We start from the raw sequence: 23,121 nt of genomic DNA on the forward strand, positions 1-23,121 counted from the left end.
GCAATGAGAGGAGTCTGACTGGGGAATTGGAGTTTGGAGAGGAGGTCTCACTCATTTGGTCTCTCTTGGAGTCTCTGCTTATTTATCCCTGCCGTGGGGGTTTGGCGTGCCACAATGCCATGTCCAAGTGTGAGAGTTATCAGTCGGGTGCAGTCCTCGCTCACCTGAGCTGAAGTATTCAGTTCCCCCTTACACTCCTTCTCCCCATGCTCCTTGCTCCCCATCCACCCCACCCTCTCCTCTCACCTGGCCCCTCGTTCCCTTATCCCCTCCGTTCTACCCCCAGCCACACAATCCAGGCTGCTTGCTCCAGATAAACATTACTCTTTGGCACAGCCGCTCCACAGCAGCCCAGCTGGATTAATGCAGGCCTGGGCTCAGAAGTGCAGAGAGACGCAAAGAATAAACCATTGTGCTACCATTCGCGCTGCCTCCTGCTACTCGCCGAATACTGATGCTACTGTTGTGCACATTGATTAATTTTCTGGTGTTGGGTGAGCGTATGTGCATTACTCTGCAGTGTTTGTGTCTGTATGTGTGTGTTTTTGTGTGTTTGTGTGTGTGTGTGTGTGTGTGTGTGTTGCATCCAGTTTTGCCTCTTCCATGTCTCTGAGCTGGTGGTTATTAACAAACTAAATTACATTGCCTGGACAGAGGGAACAGCTCTCCCAGATAATGCGAAACAATACCAGCACTTCTTCCTGATCACACCATCTCTCAGTAGTAGCTGGACAGATTGCAGTTTGCAATAATTTGCTGAGATTCACCATATTGACTAAAACGTGGCACATCTTACTTTCAGTCTTAAACAGTCACACTTGTAGTGTTATGCCACAGGATGGAAAGAATGAGTAATTAGTCTTTTTTCTTTTAGAGTTGCCACTGCGGTTTCTGGAACCTAGTGTTACAATGTGCACAATGTGATTTAGAATCTGTGGGCAAAGCTACTGATTCTGTGGGCTGGAATAAACTTAGTAACTCCACCTGTCTTCCTCCCTAAAACCCCTCCCTTTTCACTGTGTGGCATGGTATAATTGATCTCCACCGATTAGCAAAGTTATTCTTGTGGAGAGAAATGGAGCTGCCAGAGGATGTAATTTCACAAGTCAGTTGTTTACGTTAAGTTTCTTATTAGAAACTAAAAACAGCAAATGCTGTTTTCTGGCCTGGACCTTTCAGCCTTCCCAAAGGCAAAAGATAAAGTACAATTTTATCAAACTTGGCTCAGTGTGAGCATTGTTAGCAAATTATGATTGCAGATGGCCTGATGACCTACATTTTTAAAGTTATTTTTGCTCTTGCATTTCTGTTATGGAGGAAGTCTCCAAGTGAAGTGCTTTACAGTTATTGCATGTGAATGTTTCAGCTGGCTTTTCATCCTTTTTTACTTCTAACTATAGAATAAATGCGCAATTATGCATTCCCTCCTAATATTCTGCTGCACTCTTTCTTTGACTATTGATACAGCTTTCATTTCGATTCACCTGGCTAGGTTCGAGGAAATGGAAGCATACCAACTATTTTGTAAATATTTGCTATTTTAGAAGTCTGACAGAGGGATGGAACTTCTTTAATTATATAAAGGTTTCAAGCCACTGTTAATCCATTAAAAATAACTGGAGCAACTGTGACGAATGCCAGGTAGGCACTCGTGTTTATGTTCTGTTTGAACGTTTAGTGATGAGTATTTAAATTCAAAAATCATGTGCAGCTCATTTACACCATTTTTAATTACCCAAACATGGAAGCTAAATTAACCACTGGAAAAATCAAGCCTTCTAACACTTGTCAAATATGATGGCAAATCTTGCTTGGAATTGCTTGATTGGCTGTCTTCCAGCAATGCTAACTATCATAGCACATTCTTAAAAGCTCTTTAAGTCTCTCACTTTGAATTAATAAATAGCTCCTAGTGCATGTAAATTTAGAGTGAATTTTATTCTGCTTGTCTGCTCACCATGCTGTGCCAGCTGATTGGTACTGACAGCAGTGTACCACTGGCTTTCTGCTACACATAGAAGACTTGAAGATCAAAGGCATTTGACAGGGCAGGTATCATTTGTGACACACTACTGTCGCTGAATGGTAAAGCAGTTATCTATAATGAGAAGCATAAATTGGATTTATTCAGGAAAATGTATTTGAGAGACAGTGGTTGAGTGGTAAGACGTGGACAATATGAAAACAATAAGAATTAATTACTATAGTGTAGATTTCTTAGACTGAGTACCTTTAATAATTGTTGAGCTTCCCATTGAAATAAACATATTTCTTTGTACTAGCCTGAGTGTGGAGGGTTGGCAGTTTCAGTACCTAACCTCTGTTTGACCCAGATTTCTGTCCCTGCTCCTTTCTGGGATCTCCCCTGCTGGGGAATGGATTGTAGAAGAAAATTAAATTTTAAAGGACTCCTCCCCGGAAATATTTCATTGTTGATTTAATTATGTCTCCCAGAGCATTCCCCAGACCCTAGCTCTAACCTCTCTAACACTCTCTAACACACACATGCACAGCTCCTCTGGGGTGACCAATAGCAATGCACACACACACACACACACACACACACACACACACACACACACACATATATGCACATGCATGCACGCACACAAACAGCTGTTCTAGTGACAACTGAGATTTCCTCTGATGGTAATGGACAGATGATAGCAGGACATATCCTCTGTTCACCTTTATTCTTATTCAAAAATTACTGCAAGCAGGAGCAGGGACTAAGTTTCAATCAAGTCCTGCTGTGGCTATCCCAGGGACATTATTATTTGGATAGTGGAACTGTCTTTGACACTGACTAAGTGTATTTCTGTTTGAAATATGGCATTTATACCTTTGGGTATGTCCATCAACACCTGTTGGAATGCTGTACTATAGAAATTCAAAAATATGTGATATACAATATACATAGAAACTAGAAAACATACAATTGCATAATGAGTTGACATCATACCAATACTTGTCTTCGGTAGGAAAAAACACTGCATTGCTGGGCTCCATAGGAAAAGTCACATTTTAAAGTAGAACCGTTTTCAATCAGATGAACTATTTCAGAACATCATACTGTGCATCTGGCTGGAAAAGCTTGAAAAGCCCATCTTTCCTGCTCTACTGCCCAGGGCCTAGTGTGACAGCAGCATCATCTTGTTCATTTGGCCTTGAAACTCATATCTTGATTAGGGTGTTCATGCAGCGGACACACTGATCTGCCCATTGGCACTACAAAACCACATCTGCACATCACCATGTCAAACACTTGTACTTCTGCACTGATTTTACAACATTAATAATGATACACTAAACAATAATTTATCACAGCAACAGAAACATGTTCGCACCTGCTGAAGATTATGTACTATAAGTTTAGGTCCAGTTTGTCAAGGCATCAGAATCTTGTAATAAAAGAGATGTTGCAAACATCTGAACTTGCAAAGCAAGGTATTTTCCTGTATTCATTCATTACAGGAGATGAAATACAAAAGCTGGTAAAATACACAGATGGAAGATGTCTAAAAAAGCTGCTAAACTATAAAACCTGCATTTGAGGTGCAGTGTAGTTCTGACTGTTTGATCATTTTAATTATAAAATATTGGTCTAGCTAATATTCTAAGTTGTATAAACAAATTCTTCAATGATTTTAGTGGTAAGCAATGTAATGGCTTTATTGTTATTTCACATGGACTATGAAGATATTCAGACATCAAGATTACTGAATGATCTAGCATTAACTGAGTTGATATGTTCAGGTAAGGTTTGTTTCTTGTGGACTATGAAGTTGATGCAAGTGTCATCCACATAATGTGATCTACTTCCTCCATGTAGAAAAACGAGCCCTAAATACCTTCCAGAGAGTAAGACTTGACATTTGGTCCAGATTTTTGGATGACACCTAAGTCACAGGCAAAGTCCAATAGGTACAATAAACTCAAAACTAAGAAGCCAAATATACCAGGTTTACACAGGACAATGTTCATAACAACAAAAAGACCATTTTGTTAACTTAGATACTGAAGAAACTCACTCTTACTGATCAGTATTTGCTATCTGTCTACTTACATTCCTCTGAAAAACAAGCTGCAAGTGATTCAAACCACACCACCATCCCTCAGGTGCCAACCAGCACTGAGGTCAAAGATAAGTACAAACATTTCAGAGAAGCTTTGACAGCTTGTGGCTACTCAGGCTGGACCTTTGTCAAAACAGTAAAGTCCAGACGAAACAGTGCATGAACAAGCAGAAGGAAGATGCGATGCAGAAGTAACCATCATCACGATGTAGCTGGAGTATAAGAAAAACTCCCCTACAAATTTTACATTTCAAACTCAACAACACAAGACAGAAAGCCATGCACTCAAAAGACCACATACAAAAAAAGAAATAAATGAGTGGACAAGACAGAAGATGTGTGTGCAATGAATTAAGAAATGCATAGAGTCATGAGTCCTCTGGTCATGACTAACCAGCCTACTAGTGTCTAAAGACCAATAAATTGGTTTAGTCTAGTTGCATCTAATGGACATTCTTTCAAAAGCAACAGCAGACTAAATAGCATCATCATGAGAAGAGAAGACGATTGGTTAGACACCATCTATGTCACGCTGAAACAGCTAGTTATGAGGATGGGGAGTGAGTTTGTGACCCCAGTGTCAATCCAATATCTGTACCTTGGCACTTTAAAAACTAATTTACACCTCTGGACGTCAGTAACTGTCATGTGATCTAAAGAGTTTCATGACATCATAGGTGTGAATCGCCTGTAGAAATTGAAATTATAAGGAATTTTCCACCACTCGAGAATTAAAGTAAAACCCTTCAGCTCTTCCTGAAACATCCTCACAATTATACCAGTCACCTTGACTCACTACAACTTGACATTCCTTACATATCATGTGATATGTCTGCTTTGAATCAAGTGTGTGATACTTGTTAGTTTTGTTGAATTGATCATTGTTTTTTTACAGCCTGTGCAGATATAGGGGTATGGGTGTTCGAATAAATTCATATGGCATTAGAAAGATTGACTTAGATTGACTAGAAGCCATTTTCAGTAGTAGGACTGTGGAGGTTCTGTTCAGCTGTGGTAAAACCTAAATAAACTCATACAACCCTGATAATGATGTAGAGAAGAGCTCTAATCCTGCTGTCTCTCCTTTTCATTAACACCATGCTTCAGTGCACAGGCCAGTGTGTATGGGGATTTTGTTCCATCTGTACACAGTCATCGTTCACATACTTTGTGTTAACATTCAGCTGGAGTAGAAGACAGCAAGGTAAGCACTGTTTAACATTCAGACATAAGTGCTGTACCTTTTGTTTATTCCCATAGTCACAAAGGCATCACATTTAAGTGTGTGTGTGTGTGTGTGTGTGTGTGTGTGTGTGTGTGTGTGTGTCTGTCTGTCTTTCACCTAATGAATCATCTCAGAAGCAGGGCATTACAAGTCTTGGTCATCTCTATATTTGTGTTAACTCATTTAGTGCTGAGACACAAACACACACAGAGAGAAGTGCTGAGACACAAACATACATACACACAGAGAGACACATACACATACATACATACAAACATAGAGACACACACAAATACAGAAACTAATCATTCCTGCTATCCTTTCCTGTGCAGTATCAGTACACATCTGCACACTCCCTGAATGTACACACTGAGGATGACACTCAGTACTTATACTGAGAGCCATAACATTTATGAAAACAATCCCTGAGCAGGTCAACATTTGAATAATTTAATTTAATAACCCTTTGCTGCAGGTCACTAAGTCGCACATGACCCTGATGATCAGGTTTTTAGACTGGTTGAGTTGTTGGTAATTAGATATTTTTTTCTAAAATAATATTTATGTCTTTTCGTCCAAGACAAATTACAACATAAAACATGCATGTACACACATGTGGGCACTCACACACACACACACACACACACACACACACACACACACATTCTACAGGGAGCCAGAGCTGGCGCCAGTAGCCACCCACCACTGCAGACTTTCTGTTGTATATCTGCATTAAGCCATGTTAGCCACACATGAGTGTGGTCCAGGCAGAGCACATTATGGGAGGGCTGGCCTCTCTGACACACACCAGAGACAGACAATGTGAAGGAGAGAGTATGAGAAAACCAGAGAACATGAGTGAGACAGGGTAAAGGATACCTGTGTATTTAGACTTAGATTTATGGATGGGTCTTCAAACCAGTGTAATGGCTTATTTAAGCATCAGAATCTGAGATGGTTAAATTTGCCATTATAGAGAGACAGAGAGAGAGAGATTGAATGCGAGCGTACAGCCCACACACAGGGAAGGCATCATCTCTGCAAACAGAGTTGAGGGACACTCAGTATGAGAGAATTGTATTATGGTCCCTCCCTCTTGGGTGTTTCTATTGGAAGGCTGGGAGGAGTGGTTAGAGCTGATGGGGATTTAAACAGCACTTAAGGGAGATCAACACACTGCAAACCCAGAACACACAATCCTACACAATACTCTCAAGATATAAATATGAACACCCCCCCCCCCCCACACACACACACACACACACACACACACACACAAGCACACACACACACACACAGTACTGTTGCAGATTTATGGGGTAAAAAGCTGAAAGTTGTTTGACAATGTGAATGTCAACCACAGCACACAGCCTAGGTGTCACAACATCAATGTCTTAACCGAGATTCAGCAGAGACTTGCAGTGCCTAAGCATCACAAGAAAAAGATTGTTGCTTTTAAAGGATGCACATTAACAGTGTAGTTTTTACACATTAAAACTGCTAAAATAACACCTCCACTCTTAACCTTCTTCCCTGTGCGCACTGTGTGGCTGCACGTCTCCTATGTACAAAGTGTTAAATTAATGATCCTGCTTTCACTCCGTATTCTGAGAGGCAGAATGTCCCCAAAATAGGGAAATTCCCTGTTGTTTGCTTCCTGTTGATTAATGAACCCCCAACTCCCTTGACACAGTTCCACCCCCATACCTGTTACACGTGACACTAGGGACCCATTACCTCCACTGCAGAGCACTGCCATACATAATAACTTCTGCTGATAAGTCATTCATTTAGCTGCGGCTTCCCACAGAGGCGCAGGGGGTGTGTGTGGGGGAGGCACTTTGTTGTGGATGAAATAGGACAGAGAAAGACGAGGAGAACATGATCTCCATGCTACTAAAACTTATTCCTGTTCAACCGTAGTATATTTTACAGAGCACAGCACTACACTTCCTCAAGCTGTGGAACACTGAGATCCTACAGAATCACAGGTTTGACCTATCAGATTAAACACTGTATGTCTAAAGGTAGGGAATAGAGACCACCATGTAGTTAAGCTGTGAACAGAGAGCTCAGGCTGTGTTATTGAGCGCATACAATACTGAGTGCCAAAAAAAGCTAGTCTAGCGTATTCTGTGCTTTCACCCCTTAAACACACTAACAGCAATTGAAGCACACAGAGGGGAGTACAGCAGGACCTAGACAATGTAATGATCTATCACCCTCTATAGTTAAACAGGCTGCAGAACTGTAAGCCCAGAGGATCCAGGCCAGGCTGGCAAAAACACATGTTTTTAATAAATTTTATTTTGAATGATTGCAAATCCAATTCCCATTATTAGATTATATTTATCCTCCAAGTGCAAGCTTTTAAATCAGCTTCTGAAATAGGGGATTAGTGTGGAGATTTTTACACACTGCTAGATCAGCTGCGCTCTGCTTATACTGCTGGGTTTATTATCAAGTCAGCTATGCTGACTTCCACACGATCAGCTCCATGGTAAAAGGATTTAGTGACAGTATAACTGAACACAGCCTCAAGTCAACAAGCTAAAACTCGAGGCTGAGCAGGCCATCATTCAGAGATGAACGTGCTTTAACTCAAACCTCCACCTGATTTAACTCAAACCTCCACCTGATTTAACTCAAAGCGGAACCGGCTTATCTCATAGGTGCTGCAGTGCTCTCCAAGAGGAAGGGGGAAAGGTATGATAAAATCTCCGTGACAAAACACATGAAACCTCACAGCAGAATGTGGTTCCAAATAGAAACGCAAAGTCCATATACCTCAAGCAGCAGGATATGTTTTTCATACCAAGCCCCCCCCAATAAAAAATCTAAATCTGCAGTGCTATTTCCTCTCTGCAGTTTACAACATAACCATCTTCTTCTCCCTGTCTCTCTGACTGCATGAGTGGTGTAGAACACTGAGGCACATGTGAAGCTTTATTAATAAACGCTCAGTGTGATTCATGAGGATATAAATATGATGGATAGCAGTTCCTTTAAGACACAACCACCTGCTTTACTGCTTTGTACTGTTCACACACACACACACGCACACACACACACACACACACACACACACACACACACACACACACACACACACACACACACACTCTACTCAAGAAGATAATACTGCAAGCCTATTCACATGACCCATAGTAGGCCCTGAAACAGCGCTACATACCTAATATTTGCTATGACACTGCTGAGTGTGTTTTGTTAGTGCCCCACTATTGGATTAATTAGCCAGTGGACAAGTACTGCCGCTGTGATATCTCATGCCATGGGAGTCTTAGTTTACCCAACCGTCTATTCTCTATTACAGTTCTCCATTTGGAGAGCTCCGTAGCAATATATTCTCCTTGGAGCATTTACAGTGGCAAAGAAAACCATATCTGTATGATCCAACAAATATAGTGTTAATATATGCACTAATTTGTAATTTGTTGCTTATTTCTGTGTATGGGAAGCATAGGTTTGGTAGATTTCAGGATCCAATTAGTAAAAAGAGGTGTCAAAGTGTCAAGTGTCCAAAAAAATCACAATAATGGAAACACATCGACACACACATACAGAAATAATTACAAAAATGCACACATACATATCACTTAAAGAAAGAGTTAAAGAAAGAAAATATGTCTGGCCACATATGTCTAGCATGGGCTTGACATGCTATAACACTAATGCATCCAAACTAAACAACGTTATCATAGAGATCATTAGAGCCTTTTAATTATGATCAGCATCAAGCTCTAAACAGTCATTGTGCTTGTGTGCTTTGCATACTTGTGTGTGGGCATATAAGGCTATGTGTGCCTCTGTTGAGCTTAATGAGGTTTGTGATTAGACTGGTGAAACCATTATTGCCTCTGGGAGAAAGCCCATTAGGCTCTGCTCCAGCAGGGCTGATCTGATCTATCTGAGCCTAAAACTGTGCGGTTCCCTGCTTTCGCCTTCTCTTCAGTTTCCATTCAGTCCACCTGGTCCTCAGAGATCCTCTAAGCCAGCCACATTAGATCTGAGACGCATTAGCGATGTTGAGCAGTGTCCTGCTTCCTCTCTGCTCCCCCTGTTTGTAATTAGTGCTCACAGTGAGCTGCAGATAAACAGGCCTTATCAGGAGCAGCAATCTCAGTCTACGCTCAATATACAAAACAGGCACACCACCAGCAGCCTTTAAGCCCACTCCCTCTTCTCAAACTCCCCATTCCCTTTACACTTGAGCCAAAACACCTGGCTTCCTTTCCTTTCCCTCTTTTCTTTGGTACACATTTAAACAGCCGTGGTTGGATAAGCGAGCATGTGGCGAGGATGAAGAACGCATTCTCCTCCTTGTTAAGAGGGCAGCGTCAATAGGCATACTGTGTTTCAGAGACCGTTAGGACATTACTGCTATACTGCGACCTCTGGCTGTGGCTCTCAATTATTATTATATTTAAACTTGAGAGTCTGGGATTGAGGCCTGTTAGTGCCACCAGACAGGAGGGGGCGAGGGGAGAAAGACAAGCGCTGGGACAGAAAGGGGCAGCTCTCTCTCTGTCACTCAGGAGCAGTCACTCTGGCACAGATGTCCGTGAGAAATGGGGAGAGATCCTCTCCCCTCTCTCATCAGATCTGATTGGCTCGCTAGATATGCGTGTTACATCCAGAGCGCAGGGGTGAGCGTGTGTTTTATGGATGAGGAATAGGGCAACAGGGGTTTATGTCTAATATATGCTGGAAAATGAGGTTTGGAAAAACAGAAGGGAACACAGTTGGTTGGCTGTTTGAAGAATACGTATGTGTAAAGAATATGTATCAGGACGTGGAAAGAGCCTAAAAGCACTGCCCTTCAAAAGGTTAACTGCAAAACAGTTAAAACACACACGAAATACACACACACACACACACACACACACACACACACACACACACACACACGGTGAAGAAATAGTATATACACAGAAATACAAGGACAAATGTATTTCATACAAAACACCTTACTGTAAAAGTATAATTAACCAAATAGTTCAAATGAATTTTTATCTCACTGCCTGCATGACAACCTTCCATTTTTCTGTTATCTTCTTAAGATATCCCCTCAGATGCCACAAAGATAAGAAACCATATGGTCCATAAGAATAAAGTGGTCAATACCGTAAAAGCATGGTACTCTCCTGAGTCTTACTCTTGGTCTCAATACTCTTACATTTTCAGCATATGGCAGACAATGTTCTCCAGTGATTTACATATTTATCAGTATAACAGTGCACATGCTCCCTGCAAATCCAAGCTTGGTACTGTCAGCACCTTGTACCTGTTCTTCCAGGGGAGCTACAGGAGTAGAGGAGTACTTCTCATAAACAGCGTTTATCACCACTAAAACTTGCTTTCCATGCAATATATTCCGAATCTTAGTCTTACTCTTGTGTTGTCCTAAGGCTAGCCTTGAACTTGGTTTTTGGTCTAGCTCTGATGGATGCATTGATATATGGTTTGGCCTGGAGATGGATGGAAACTAGATGAATGTGTGCAGTATATAAATGTGTAGTAGCATGAATGCAGTATGGGCTGCGTTGCTGCTGCACTTGCAATAAATGGATCTTGTGGTACATGCCAGATAGTCATTAAAACTAACCATCTAACATGAGCCACGTGGGATTTGATGAAGTGAATACAAAGTACAGTAAATTTAAGCTGGATCCTGTAAAATGTTATAACTAGAGAATGAATCATTATGTCAAACAACACACTGACAAGTATTAAGGGGCAAACACTATGAGGGGTTAATTAAAGTAGAAAATGTGCAATGTGGCACAGAAAAAAACAAGTCACTGGGGGAAAATGAACTACGGGTGTGAGTACTCCTGGGAGGAGCATCTGTCAATACTCCATCATTTACACATCGTGGTTTAGATTTACTGGACAGAAAATGGATTTCCTGAAATCATAATAGTAACTAATGCTAGTAACTAATGAGAAATTCATTATCATTCTTTCAGATTTCTAATTTTTACCTGAAAGGTCCTTTAAATACATATTGAATTTTGGCAATTCCAATCCACATAATTACTTGGAGACATGGGCAGAAGATTAAATACAGTGAAAGGAAGATTTGAAGCAGGGCTATTTCTGTATAGTATCAACTTTGCTGTTGCCTTTTATACAACTGAACTGGGGTAGCCTTCCAATTTTGAATTAAAAAACAAAATATTTCAAATTCAGGTCAGATGTTTTATATTAGCAAATCAAACGACCACTTAGGCATGACAAGGTGATAATTGTTGCTGTCAGTCAGGCCTTTTTCTGCCATTCATGAGAAATCCACTAATCAAATTACTGCTTGCGAATTCTATAGTAAAACTGCACCAAGACATCTTTGTCAGGATTCATTGTTACTGATAATACAAACTGACTTGAAATTGTCTGCATGACTATATGTAGTCATGCTCCACAACTGTCACATTAACATAAGAACTAACATGAGAGCAGAGCCATATCTTCTAATGGTCATTAAATGAAACTTAAATGTATTTTTTTGCTGTGGGTATGCGTATGTGTGTGTGCATTACAAGCACTAGGATGCCAACTCTAGCAGAATGTATCTGTGTTTTCTGTGCACTCTTATGCTTGGGTTAGAGATGAGCTTAGGCTCGACTTTAAGGTTAAGTGGAAACAGTTAAACAGGCCAGATATTCGCACAGTGTAGGATGTGTATGCCTGTGTGCAAGCCTCTGCCTGTGTTTGTGCATGTCTTTAGTTTTCTCCAGTGTGACTGAACTCTGATATTGATCTGAGCCAGTAGGCTCTAGAGCAAGGTTAGTCCTTTTTCTTCCTGTATTTCTCTCCTTTACTGTTCTAGAGAGCATTTTTGCTCAGGATTCTCCTTGGATCAATTGAAACATGGATCCCTGGAGCTCACTAAAAGTGAAGTGTGTGTGTTTGTGAGAGAGAGAGCAAAAGAGAGAGCAAGAGAGAGAGAGAGGTGCATGCTAGACGGGAAAGTGCTATTGATTTCTGTGAGTCGGGCAAGATTGAGGAGTTCACAGTGACATGTTCTTCTCATTGATATCCTGATGGAAACGCAGGTGAGGACAAGTGCTACACAACAACCAGCAGCAAACGCAAGGTTACTTCACTCCAAGTACACATCAGACGAGCAGACAGGTACCTAAAGAAGCTGCTGTAGCAGATTTAATGGCTGTCATTTAGAGCTCCTTAACGCTAGAGTGGTAGGCTTAAAAAGGCAGGCAATAGCACGGTTGTGAGAGATAGCACCTAGATTCTCTAAAACATCACTCTCTGCATGAATGGAAGAATAGCTCAAATTTCAAAACCTGCACACATGCAGTGTTGAGTCTGACGTATCACGTGCTATCTGTCATTTCATTGGTCTGCCTCTCCTAAATCACCCACCTTCCATTTGGCTGTCTAGGAGAGTTAAGTAGCACCTGCCTTTGACTACATTAAGATTTAGTACATACATATTGGGTGACTATAAAGGATAGCATAAACTAGAATCGGTTTCGAAACATTTTCACTTTGACAGTCAGATGTTCTCCTGTATTTTGCAGGGGTCCTGCACCCTTAACATCGCAGAGGTGGACGGATGACTGTAATTTCCATTTTTTCCATTTTGTGTTTTTGAACCTCTAGCATGCATTTGTGAAACTTAGGTCACATTGCAATATATTATACAACAGAGATGTTAATAGGCATCCAAGGCCATCCAAGCCACTTACCAACTAACCAATATAATGTTATCTCGCCCATCTAGAAATCAAGTACTATGTTTGCATGGTTTCAAGAATTTGAGTGTGCATCTTATAATATGTGGGTGTATAAGTATACTAAAATTGGGAGAACATCAAGGAGTACTGAGTCACTGAAAGGTGACATTCTCCAACCTCCAGTCCCCAATGTCCAAGCTCCCACTCGACTCTCACAGCTAGTCTGCACAGTTTGTAGTTAGTTGATGAGGTTTTTTAATAAGGGTTGGTCATAAATGACAAAGGTTGATTTCACATAACCAGGGAATGAATAAAAGAGCTTGGGGTTCCTGCTGTCCAGCAAATCCAGAAAATGGCAAAAGAACAACAGACTGACATCCAGAAACCATCTTGAAGCACATTAAATACCTTTGATGGCCATGACCCCACCCCTGGCACCAATGTGAATTATGAGTCTGTTCCTAACCCAATGATCCTTTCCTAACAGATGCCTGTAATCTATCTTTATAACAATGAAAGGCAGGACACAAGTGCATACTATAGCGAACTATATTTGTAGCTTTACCCAGGTCTGAGTAAAGATCCATGAACCCAGTGTACAAGAACATGAATTAACAGAACTGTCCCGATGAGCCTGTGCTCTCAGCTCACCCATCCTGTTCTAGCAAAGCCTGCTAGTAGGCAGTCATTAAAAACTGTGTTACAGGATTGAGTTGTCTTGTAACAAATGAAAAAGACTGAAGTTCCAATGAGGCATTTCAGGTAGCTTAGAAAAGTAGTTTCGGTGGGAGAGTTACTCCCTTTGGGATGTACTTTGGGCTTCGTAACTTTGCAGATTGTTTGCATGCAAAAAAAAGCTACATAACACAATAAAAGAAAGGGAAAGACACAGGTGAGCACAATACAAAAAAAATAAAAATAAATACAAACAAAAACAAAACAGACCACATGGTACTGTTACCATGGGAACTATGACAACAGGACAGTGAAATTGTGTCAGTCCTCTTCATATTCACATGAATGTCTGTAGCCTTTGTGTAATCTAATCATCTAAAATGATTTGTTTACTAATGAGGACAAAGTGATAGCGATGACTTTGCAATAAGGGAATAACAATAAGGAAACATATACATTAATCATGCATTTTTAAAGTTCTTTTTTTCCTTTTTAAACATTAAATGTATGCTGTTTTATAAACAATAGAGGAACGTTGTGCTTAATACTTTAGTGCTTGTTGAGGACCCATCCAAAAGAGAGAATGGCTTTCCAGACTGAGCAGATAGACTAACACAGTGCTAACAGTTCTATGTTCCAGAAAGATTAGGCATCTAGTGTGAAGATGCTATACTCGGAAACTTTAAATGATAAATTTAAACGATCCAAAGTTCAAAATTTAATGCAAGATGTATAAAACAAACTGCAAAACAAACAGGTCTTTTCAGTAAGTGAATGAAAACTTACTTTACAGGTTCATTCTAACATAATTGTTGCAAAGCAAAGTATAAAAACAAGTAAAATAAATATATCAACAAAGAATAATAAAAGTAAGCAGCAACATTTGTATTTACAAACAGTGGTGTTTTTATTCTCAAACCTAACATCAAACCAAAAAAAACCAAAACAGCAACACTGGTGATATAGCGAAGTCAGATCTTCAAGATGATTTCTATTTCAATGTCAGCAGCTAGTTTCATACATAGAAACATTTAATTCAGTACTTATAGTTCATAATGACGTATCATAATGTAGATCAGTCAAAGTAGTGTACCATTTGTTTTGCTGTTATTTAAAATTTAAATATGTTAATATTAAAAGGTTGTATCTCTATGAAACAATATCCTATGCACTATGTGGAGACTGCATGCTCTGTAATGGAGCAACAGTTGTCTCATTGAACTGAAGGTTACCATCTCATTCTTGGTTACCATCTCATTCTTAATACACTGCTAAGTATGAGGAATGTCAGGATATGTGAGATCAGAGAGAGGTGTGCTGCATTAACATGGCTGATAATGTTTGAAAATGTTTAAAGCTCACCTTCAGGACTTACCTTCAGGCACATAGACTCTTGCTGAAAGAGCAAAAGAAATCTCAAGGACAGAGACCTCAAAGGAGGTGAAAACAGACTCTTGTCTATGAATTCTATCCATGTCTGACATGGTTTCAAAATGTCACCAATGGATTTGGTACAATTTAAAGAGAATTTTTCTTCTCATTAGTACACTTACATATTTTTCGCATGAATAAAGAAAAGTGTTAGAAAACAAGGCTCAATCTGTTTGATTGAAACTGGTTTATTTATGAAAAATCACATTGTCTTGGCGAAGTGTTAGCATCATTCATTTGGCATTTGGACACCCTGGAGAGAAAGAGAGAAAGAGAGAGAGAGTGTGTGGGTGGGTGTGTAAAAGAGAGAGAAGAAAAAGAACAGAGAAAGAACATAAAATAGAGAGACACTTCTTGGTTGTAATGAGTTGGTGACCTCTGCAGGATCATTCCCTTCACTCCTTTAATTAGGTTCTAAATGTCAAGATACAAGCACTTCTTGTGTATAAGCCTTTGTGTGTGCCGGCACTAAATTTGGCATTGCTCAGTCTACCAAAGCAGTCGTTTGACCCGCAATACAATTAAAAGTTAGAATGTGGACACAAGGAATGTTCTCAAGGAGGCAAGTCTCATACTGCTGTTATTTCTCATTGCAGCCATTCCACCCTGTATAACGTAATACTATCAACATTCTGATGCCCTAACAACTTCTAATTAGGCATTCCTGTGTGTATAATCTGTTTAAGCATTACATGAGGTGACACAATAAATTGAACATCTTAAATAGCCAGAAGAGCTAAAGAATTAAAATAGTGTGGTGAGTGCCTCTTATTTTAGTATGCATTTTTGTATCCACACAGTGAAAATGGAAAGCCATATGGATATTTATGTCTTTGCTTCTGACCTGTTTTCAAAACATGTCCACTCTAAATACCCATTCTACATATTGGTTGAAATTCTAAAAGCACAAAAATATCAATATTTTTTTGCAGTTAGGCACATTAGCTGACACCAACATAATGTCGATACTGACATTCAAGTCTTTACTTAGAATAAAGGGAGTGAGAATATGGCTCATTACTGTCAGACTCTGAGCCCTGACTCCCTGTGTAGACTAATTCAGCCTGATACTGCTCCAACGATCATTTCAAAGGAAGGGAAATTCACTTCTGACCCTGAGGGCAACTGCTATTTGAAGAACACAGAAGGCAGAAGCAACAGTTCAAATTAGAAGATATTCAAATACCTGAGGGGTTCAGGTTTAAGTGAAAAATACCACCCCTCTTTAATTAAATAAATAAATTAAACTAAATACAACCATTTCAAATATAGCCTCTCAGGCCAGATATCCTTCACCACAGCTTATGTTATTGAACTCAAAAAATGTTGTGCTTTGCCCTGAACTCAAACACAAATGCAATCCGCAATACAAATGCGGTAATTACAAGCCTCAAGAGCGGTAAATCTACATTTACTATGTGAGTTTGCAGACACCAAGAGCAGTCAGTCTACATTTATTATGCCAGTTTGTAGACCTCAAGAGCAATAAGTCTACATTTACTATGCCAGTTTGTAGAATCTAGGCTGTAGAACCAAGGAGATGTTAGATTGAATGAGAGTTTTTTTGTCCATTCTGTTACACTTCATTACATCAGCTCAAGATTTGGGTCACTGTGTGGTAATGGGAGGCCAACTTTTGCATTAATGGATAACGTGATACAAATGTTAAAGATGCTTAGATCAACACCCATTACCTCTACCTTACACATACACCTGATTTTTTACAATCAAAATCAAAGGAATTCAAGATTCACACACAGAAATCTTTGATATAATAACTGTACTCTAATTTTTTTTTTGTCAGGAATATTCCTGCTTAGAGAGGCAGAGGCAAATGTCTGTGGAGTGACATTAGCAGTGTGCGCCTGAAAAGGATGCTAGTCCTGCAGTAAAGACAAGATGCTCAGTTATCTTGCTATAATGCTTGTCTTTCAGGAGAGAGAATATGTGGGGGAAGTCAAAAGAGAACTGTATCCATGCACGTGCTTATGTGTGTCTATGTATGTAAACAGCAGGAACCATTCGTATGTGATTCATTATAATGCTGCCTATAGTTCTGATAATGGAGCTCATGAACACTAATGATCAAAGAGCCTGGCTTTTTCTCACAGTACTCCATAATACATTTTGTGCATACAAAAACATTTACGAAACATATGTGCATGCACACACACACAAACACACACACACACACACACACAGACACACAAACACACACACACCCACACGTATATTACTACTGCTATTTTTTCAGAGATTTCCACTGAATCTTGCATTACTGTATGTATTACTAACCCATAGTTTAACTTCAGTACCCAAAGAAAACGTTTTTTTGTTGTTGTTGTTGTTTGTTTGTTTTGGCCTCACACTTTCAAAGAAAATTTGATTCCTGTGATTGTGGAGATATTTGACCTGCGAGGGGTCATCAGGAGCAGTCTGAGGATTCAGAGAAGAGAGACAGCCAGGCACAGAAAATGGTAGAAATGGTGGAAGAATGAGGAAAGATGTAGAAGAGACAAATCAAGGAAACAAATGGGCAGCAAAGCCAACAATGCCGTCTCCCTGGGGATGAGACACCCTTTATTGTGCCGTAAAAAAGGAAGAAAGGGCAGAAAGGAGCAGCAGTGGTATGGCACAGCACTGCAACTGGCAGCAAGGCATGTCCAAATATGCAAATACCCAGCTGAAAACTCTGCTTTTTTAGGATCCACACACAACACACACACAGACACAATCATTCACAACTGCCTTTTGACACACTCACTGAGTTAATACACTCTCCATGGCCCCTTGAACAAGGGCAATGTTTCCCTGGGTAAGTGCAGATCAATGATTGAACTCTCTAAGGAGAATGAAGCTGATGTTAATTTGACACTAACCTTCCTTGTCATAAAAGATCTCATTTACTAGAGTCAATAGCACAGCAGCCTCAGCACGAGTTCAGCCTTAGGGCTAATATGGAAATGTATGTCTGCTATATTCTGTATCTACCTGTCATATACCTGGGTATATGAGTGTATATGTCTATCTGCACATGATAAGTAATAAAACTAAAATAACCTTTCTCTGTCTGTCTGCCTGTCTGTTTTTCTACCTGTCTGTCTGACTCACTCTCTCTTTCTGCCTGCAGACATATTCTGTTGACGTCCTGCTTCCCTGCCCAGGAGAATTCTCATAATACTGGGCAGAGTCCACACAGCACAGCACAGCTCTAAAAGAGGCCAGAGCATATCAGCAGAAAACTGGATTTCTAGGTGAGGATGGAGAGATCAGATCAATAGATGTGTAACTTAACTAACAGTGTAAGTGGATGAAGAATGCTGAGAAAGGAAGTTACTAAGAAATGTAATAAATAACTGAAGTCGAAGTTCAAACTGATTCACACTATAAAATACATTATAAGGAAGTTAAGCTAGTAATATCAGTATAAGTGGTCTGTTCCATGATGCACTTTGGAGGCTGGGTCTCTTTTCTCCAACTAATATACTTTTTTGAACACTATTCACAATGGAATGTTGTGCTTGGCTGCTTCAGAATCAATCAAGCTTAAACGTCTTCTATATTCCCTTTCTCTCTCTCTCTCTCTCTCTCTCTCTCTCTCTCTCTGTGTCACTCTCTCTCTCTCTCCCTCTCTCACACACGCACACACACACACACACACACACACACACACACACACACACACACACACACACACACACACATTGATGTTCATAAATACTCTTATTTTTATCATGTGCTCACTTATATTATCACATGCATTCCATTTTGTTGTTTTCCTAGAGACTCAGCATTATGCAGACTCCCTTGTTGTTTCATTTAAACACGACAAAAAAGTGCAAGTACAGCTCTCTCCCCAAAGTCTCTATTCTTATTATTATCCATTTCTGATACATGAATGGAAGCAACGTGGAACAGCTTTTCATAAAACACACACACCCCATGCAAAAAAAAGCAGCGCAGAGGTGGAGTTGAACATACAAGGCTCTACAGAAAGAAAGACATGCAGAGAGAAAGAAGAGAACAAGTGGCAGAGAGAAAAAGGTGAAGAGGTAGGGAAGTCCCGTCAGCTGTGAATATGAAATGTCCTCATCTGATAGAGCTGAGGCATCATTTTGTGTCTGAGTCTGTGAGAGAAAGAGAGGGAGTATGTGTGTGCATAGGCATGGTCCTCAGAAACTAGAGAGTGTAGGCTGATGGATGGTTGCCTGTCTCCATGATCAGCTTCATTTCTCTCTGTAGTAGGGCAGATATAGAAAGCCCAGATTTGTCCCTTTCTCTTTCCTCTATTGCTTTCTAATCAGGGACCTTGTGGGTGACACAGCCCTCCAAATCCATTTCCTGCTTATAAGGATGTGAGTGCGCCCCTGAGGCAGGATACAGAGTGACGTGTTGTCGTTTACACACATCTATAATTCATCTCTACACTAAAGCCAAAACAAGCCTACAGAGATCAGAGCAGGCATGCGCATGTACACACATGCCCAAAACACACACAAACACTCACATATACACATAAGAGTGGCACATCTTGTGTTTCAGCTGACTCTTCCATTGTATCAAGAGAACCACTAAAATGTTTATTTAATTGTAAGTATAGAGGATAGAAATATATTCCATGATTGTATATAATAAGAGGAGATATAAGGGTTAAAATAGCCTAAGGAATTGCAAATTAAGATTCACATATTCTCACAAAACCTTCTAATCACTCATTGGCAAATGGTAAGTTAAAGGTCACGTCCTCCTCCCTAAATCATGGAAACCTCAACTACATGTTTAATAAAAACATGAGACTGGTGATACAGACGTCCTGGAGATATTTTTTGGTTGTGTCTGTTCTGATAAGAAACAGTAACTGATGCACATTATAGTATCCAAGACCAGAGAACCAGGCTGGCATAACTGACGTTCTTACAACAGTAGACAGCTTTTACACTGCATACATACATGGACATTTTTTGCCTTTTAAATAAATCATCTGCTTACTTCTTAATGGTGTGTGTGTGTGTGTGTGTGTGTGTGTGTGTGTGTGTGTGTGTGTGTGTGTGTGTGTGTGTGTGTGTGTGTGTATGCGTGTTCATGTGTGTGTGCATGTCTTAGTTATGGTGCTGTTCTATGAATAAAGGTGGCATTTATTTTGCATGAAACTAGCTAATTAGAAAAAGACCATGGAAAGCTCAGTGTTTATCAGAATTACAAGCAAGATCCACCATTTTTTTTCTAAGAACTTGAGACTCTTAGAAAAAACTATAGGAGGAATCAAGAAACAGAGACCTCAAGACTTATCAGTGTATTAGAGTGTTGTCATTTTCATTATGCTACTTTCATTTAGTTATACTCCCCTCCAATAATCCTCATTAGTTCAGTTCCATTCTTCTGCTTGTTGCTGTATGTCTTTGTAAAGACCCTTTGCTTAATAAAAGGCAATAGCAAGCGATAGCAAGGTAGCAGGCTGGGTAAGATGGCTAATGAAACAGTATCATGAGGCTAGGAAAGATGAGGCCAGTATGGTGTATGGCAACGACGGAGACAGCACGCATCCGCCTACCATGCTACAATGGCAAGGTCACCAGATAACAATACTCCACAATCTTGAAAGTGGTTACCTGTCATCATGATTAGATGGTGGCATCAGCATAACTCAGTGGTGTTTGCTGCTGGGGGGAAAAGCACTACTGGTGCTTGTGGATCTGCCACCAGAACAACATAATGACCAATTGCATTTACCATCATCCTCCACTGACATTTCAGGAAGGTGCCAGTGTCATTATGGGTGAGAGGCTGTTCCATGATAAGCTAAAGGGAAAGCAGGGATAGTTGTGATAGCTCAGCAGCAAGATGGTTTGGCACGGCATACCTAGTGTTTAATGAGGGTGCACAAGAAGAGCCAGCACTGGAACACTTCCTGAATGCATAGCTTCTGGAGGAGCTGAGGAGGAACTATCTGCACTGCCTGTAGGCTCTGTCTCAGCCACCTGACCAATATCGCTGCTGCCACCTACCCAAAACATCACTAGAGGGCTACGGTCAATACCGTTAGGTTGTCATGTTGCTGGTGGTACGCTGACTAGCACCTACAGCGCTTTGTGCCAAACATAGCTGCCTTATAGTGGCGGCTGCCGTCCAGCCATGATGCCAGATGGCCACTTGCATAGTTCCCAGATGACCTCACTGTTGCACGGAAGACAGATGAGCACGGTCTCTCTTCCAAACTGGGCTCAACTTCTGAGCCTCGTGACGATGCTTGCCGCACTGCTCTCCTCACCATCTTCTCCATCCGGGTGTCTTCAAGTTTGTTGATGAACCACTCAATCTCTTTCAGTCCGGCAGCTGCATCCCACTTCTGACACCAGTGAAGTGTCAGCATGGAAGAAGAGTCAAAAACATTTCTGCTTGAGGAACAAGGCTCATACAAATGAAAAAGCTCACCTTTTGTAGTATATCCATGACTGTCAGTCACATGGGCAAATCTACTACACATACACCCATCTCTTTTATACACACCTTTCTCACTGTAAAGCAATAATGATGCATTCACTGAAGTTGACTCTGGGTGTGTTATATTACTCATGTCCAGGGGCTAAAGGATGTAGGGGAAAATACAGCAGTTTTACTGGGGGGGAAAGGTGCACAGGGAGAGAGGGACACACGCTAGTCTGTTCAGCCTCTTGCTGATCTACCACTCTTCTCTCTCTCTTTCCTCCCCACCCCTCCTCTTATTGTTCTTCCTTTTTAATTGTCTTTCACAGTGTCTGTGCAATATAGGTCTGTCTCAGTATTGGTAGTACCACGTAACTGTAGGTTACTGAAGCACGTTTTTTGCTGTTTTCTTGTAAATATATCATTTATTTGTCTGAAGTGATATTTTACAGTTTCAACTGAAGTGGATTATTACTTATATCACTTATTTTAGGGATTTTTGGGCAGCACTTGGTTAACAAGTAAAGTTTCAACATAACAACCCAGTTTTTATTACAAATTTCTGGTTGAACCATTCCGTGCACTTAGGTGCTATACACATGTTTCAAGAACAAATCTGTCCATATTTTGAGAAATGTTAACTATCAGATTTTCTAACTTTCATAGAGCAGGACGCACAGATTCCCTCGCCTTTGACAGATGTTTACTGACATATAACATTTATGACGACGGTACTCACAGTTAACATGACGGTACTCACAGTTAACATGAATACACGTAACACTGGCAGGAACACTATCGATAGCAACACAAACATATACGTTTAACACGTAGGACTAGCAACACGAACAATGACCAACACTGATACACACACCAACAGGGGTTTAAATACACAGACACACAACATTAAACCAGGTGCAGGTGTGTGCCATCATGGAGGTGTGGTTACAAACAATACGATGTGACTTCCATGACAGAACCCCCTCCCAAGGGGCGCGGCTCCTGATGCATCCAACTCTGGGAGAGCGAACCCCAGGCCACCGTGTACACATACATAGGAATAGCATGGCAATGCCTGGTGCCCACCCAACACAAGGTGGTCTAGGTACCACCAATATGGGAGACCTCTTAGTAGGAGGGTGAAAGGCAGAGTCCATGCCTCTCTCAGGGCAGTCCGGTAAGTTCCACACAACATGACGATGTGCCTATAGACACACAAAAGGTGCAGATACACAAAAACAGATGCACCTACACACACACACACGGTGCAGTAACGCAGCTCCCACTAGCAGCACAGGCACTGGAGGCGTGTTCTTGGCCCCACTGGACATGCAGGGGTGCATGTCTGCCCTGGCTCTGAACGTGCTACTCCCCCTAATGGTCCTCCTTTTGACAACCGCTCTAGGAGCTCCCCAGAGGCAGTCCACCTCCTGGGCTTTGGGCAGACCCTTGCAGTATTCCTGGTGTGTCTGTAGAAGAAGAAGAACTTGAGCCTTTCCATCGCTAGCCAGAGACCTAGCCTGCTCCACCAAACCACCTTCACCCTGGTCTATGTGGAGCCCCTCGGCTCTCC

General features: G+C 40.8%; 1 protein-coding gene across 2 annotated transcripts in view; it reads left to right on the forward strand.

The window, feature by feature from the left end:
- The window catches only part of chrm2a (cholinergic receptor, muscarinic 2a), a 76,261-nt gene that overhangs the window by 17,218 nt on the left and 35,922 nt on the right, over positions 1-23,121 (forward strand). Inside the window, exon 2 of one of the 2 annotated variants that reach the window (XM_027004057.2) lies at positions 18,256-18,379. The gene's annotated coding sequence lies outside the window, so the exon portion shown is untranslated. Of the gene's footprint in view, positions 1-18,255; positions 18,380-23,121 lie in introns of those variants that run through there. The other variant, XM_027004058.2, reaches the window with a different exon arrangement.

Source organism: Electrophorus electricus, chromosome 2 (assembly GCF_013358815.1).
Source record: "Electrophorus electricus isolate fEleEle1 chromosome 2, fEleEle1.pri, whole genome shotgun sequence".
Lineage (NCBI taxonomy): Eukaryota > Metazoa > Chordata > Actinopteri > Gymnotiformes > Gymnotidae > Electrophorus > Electrophorus electricus.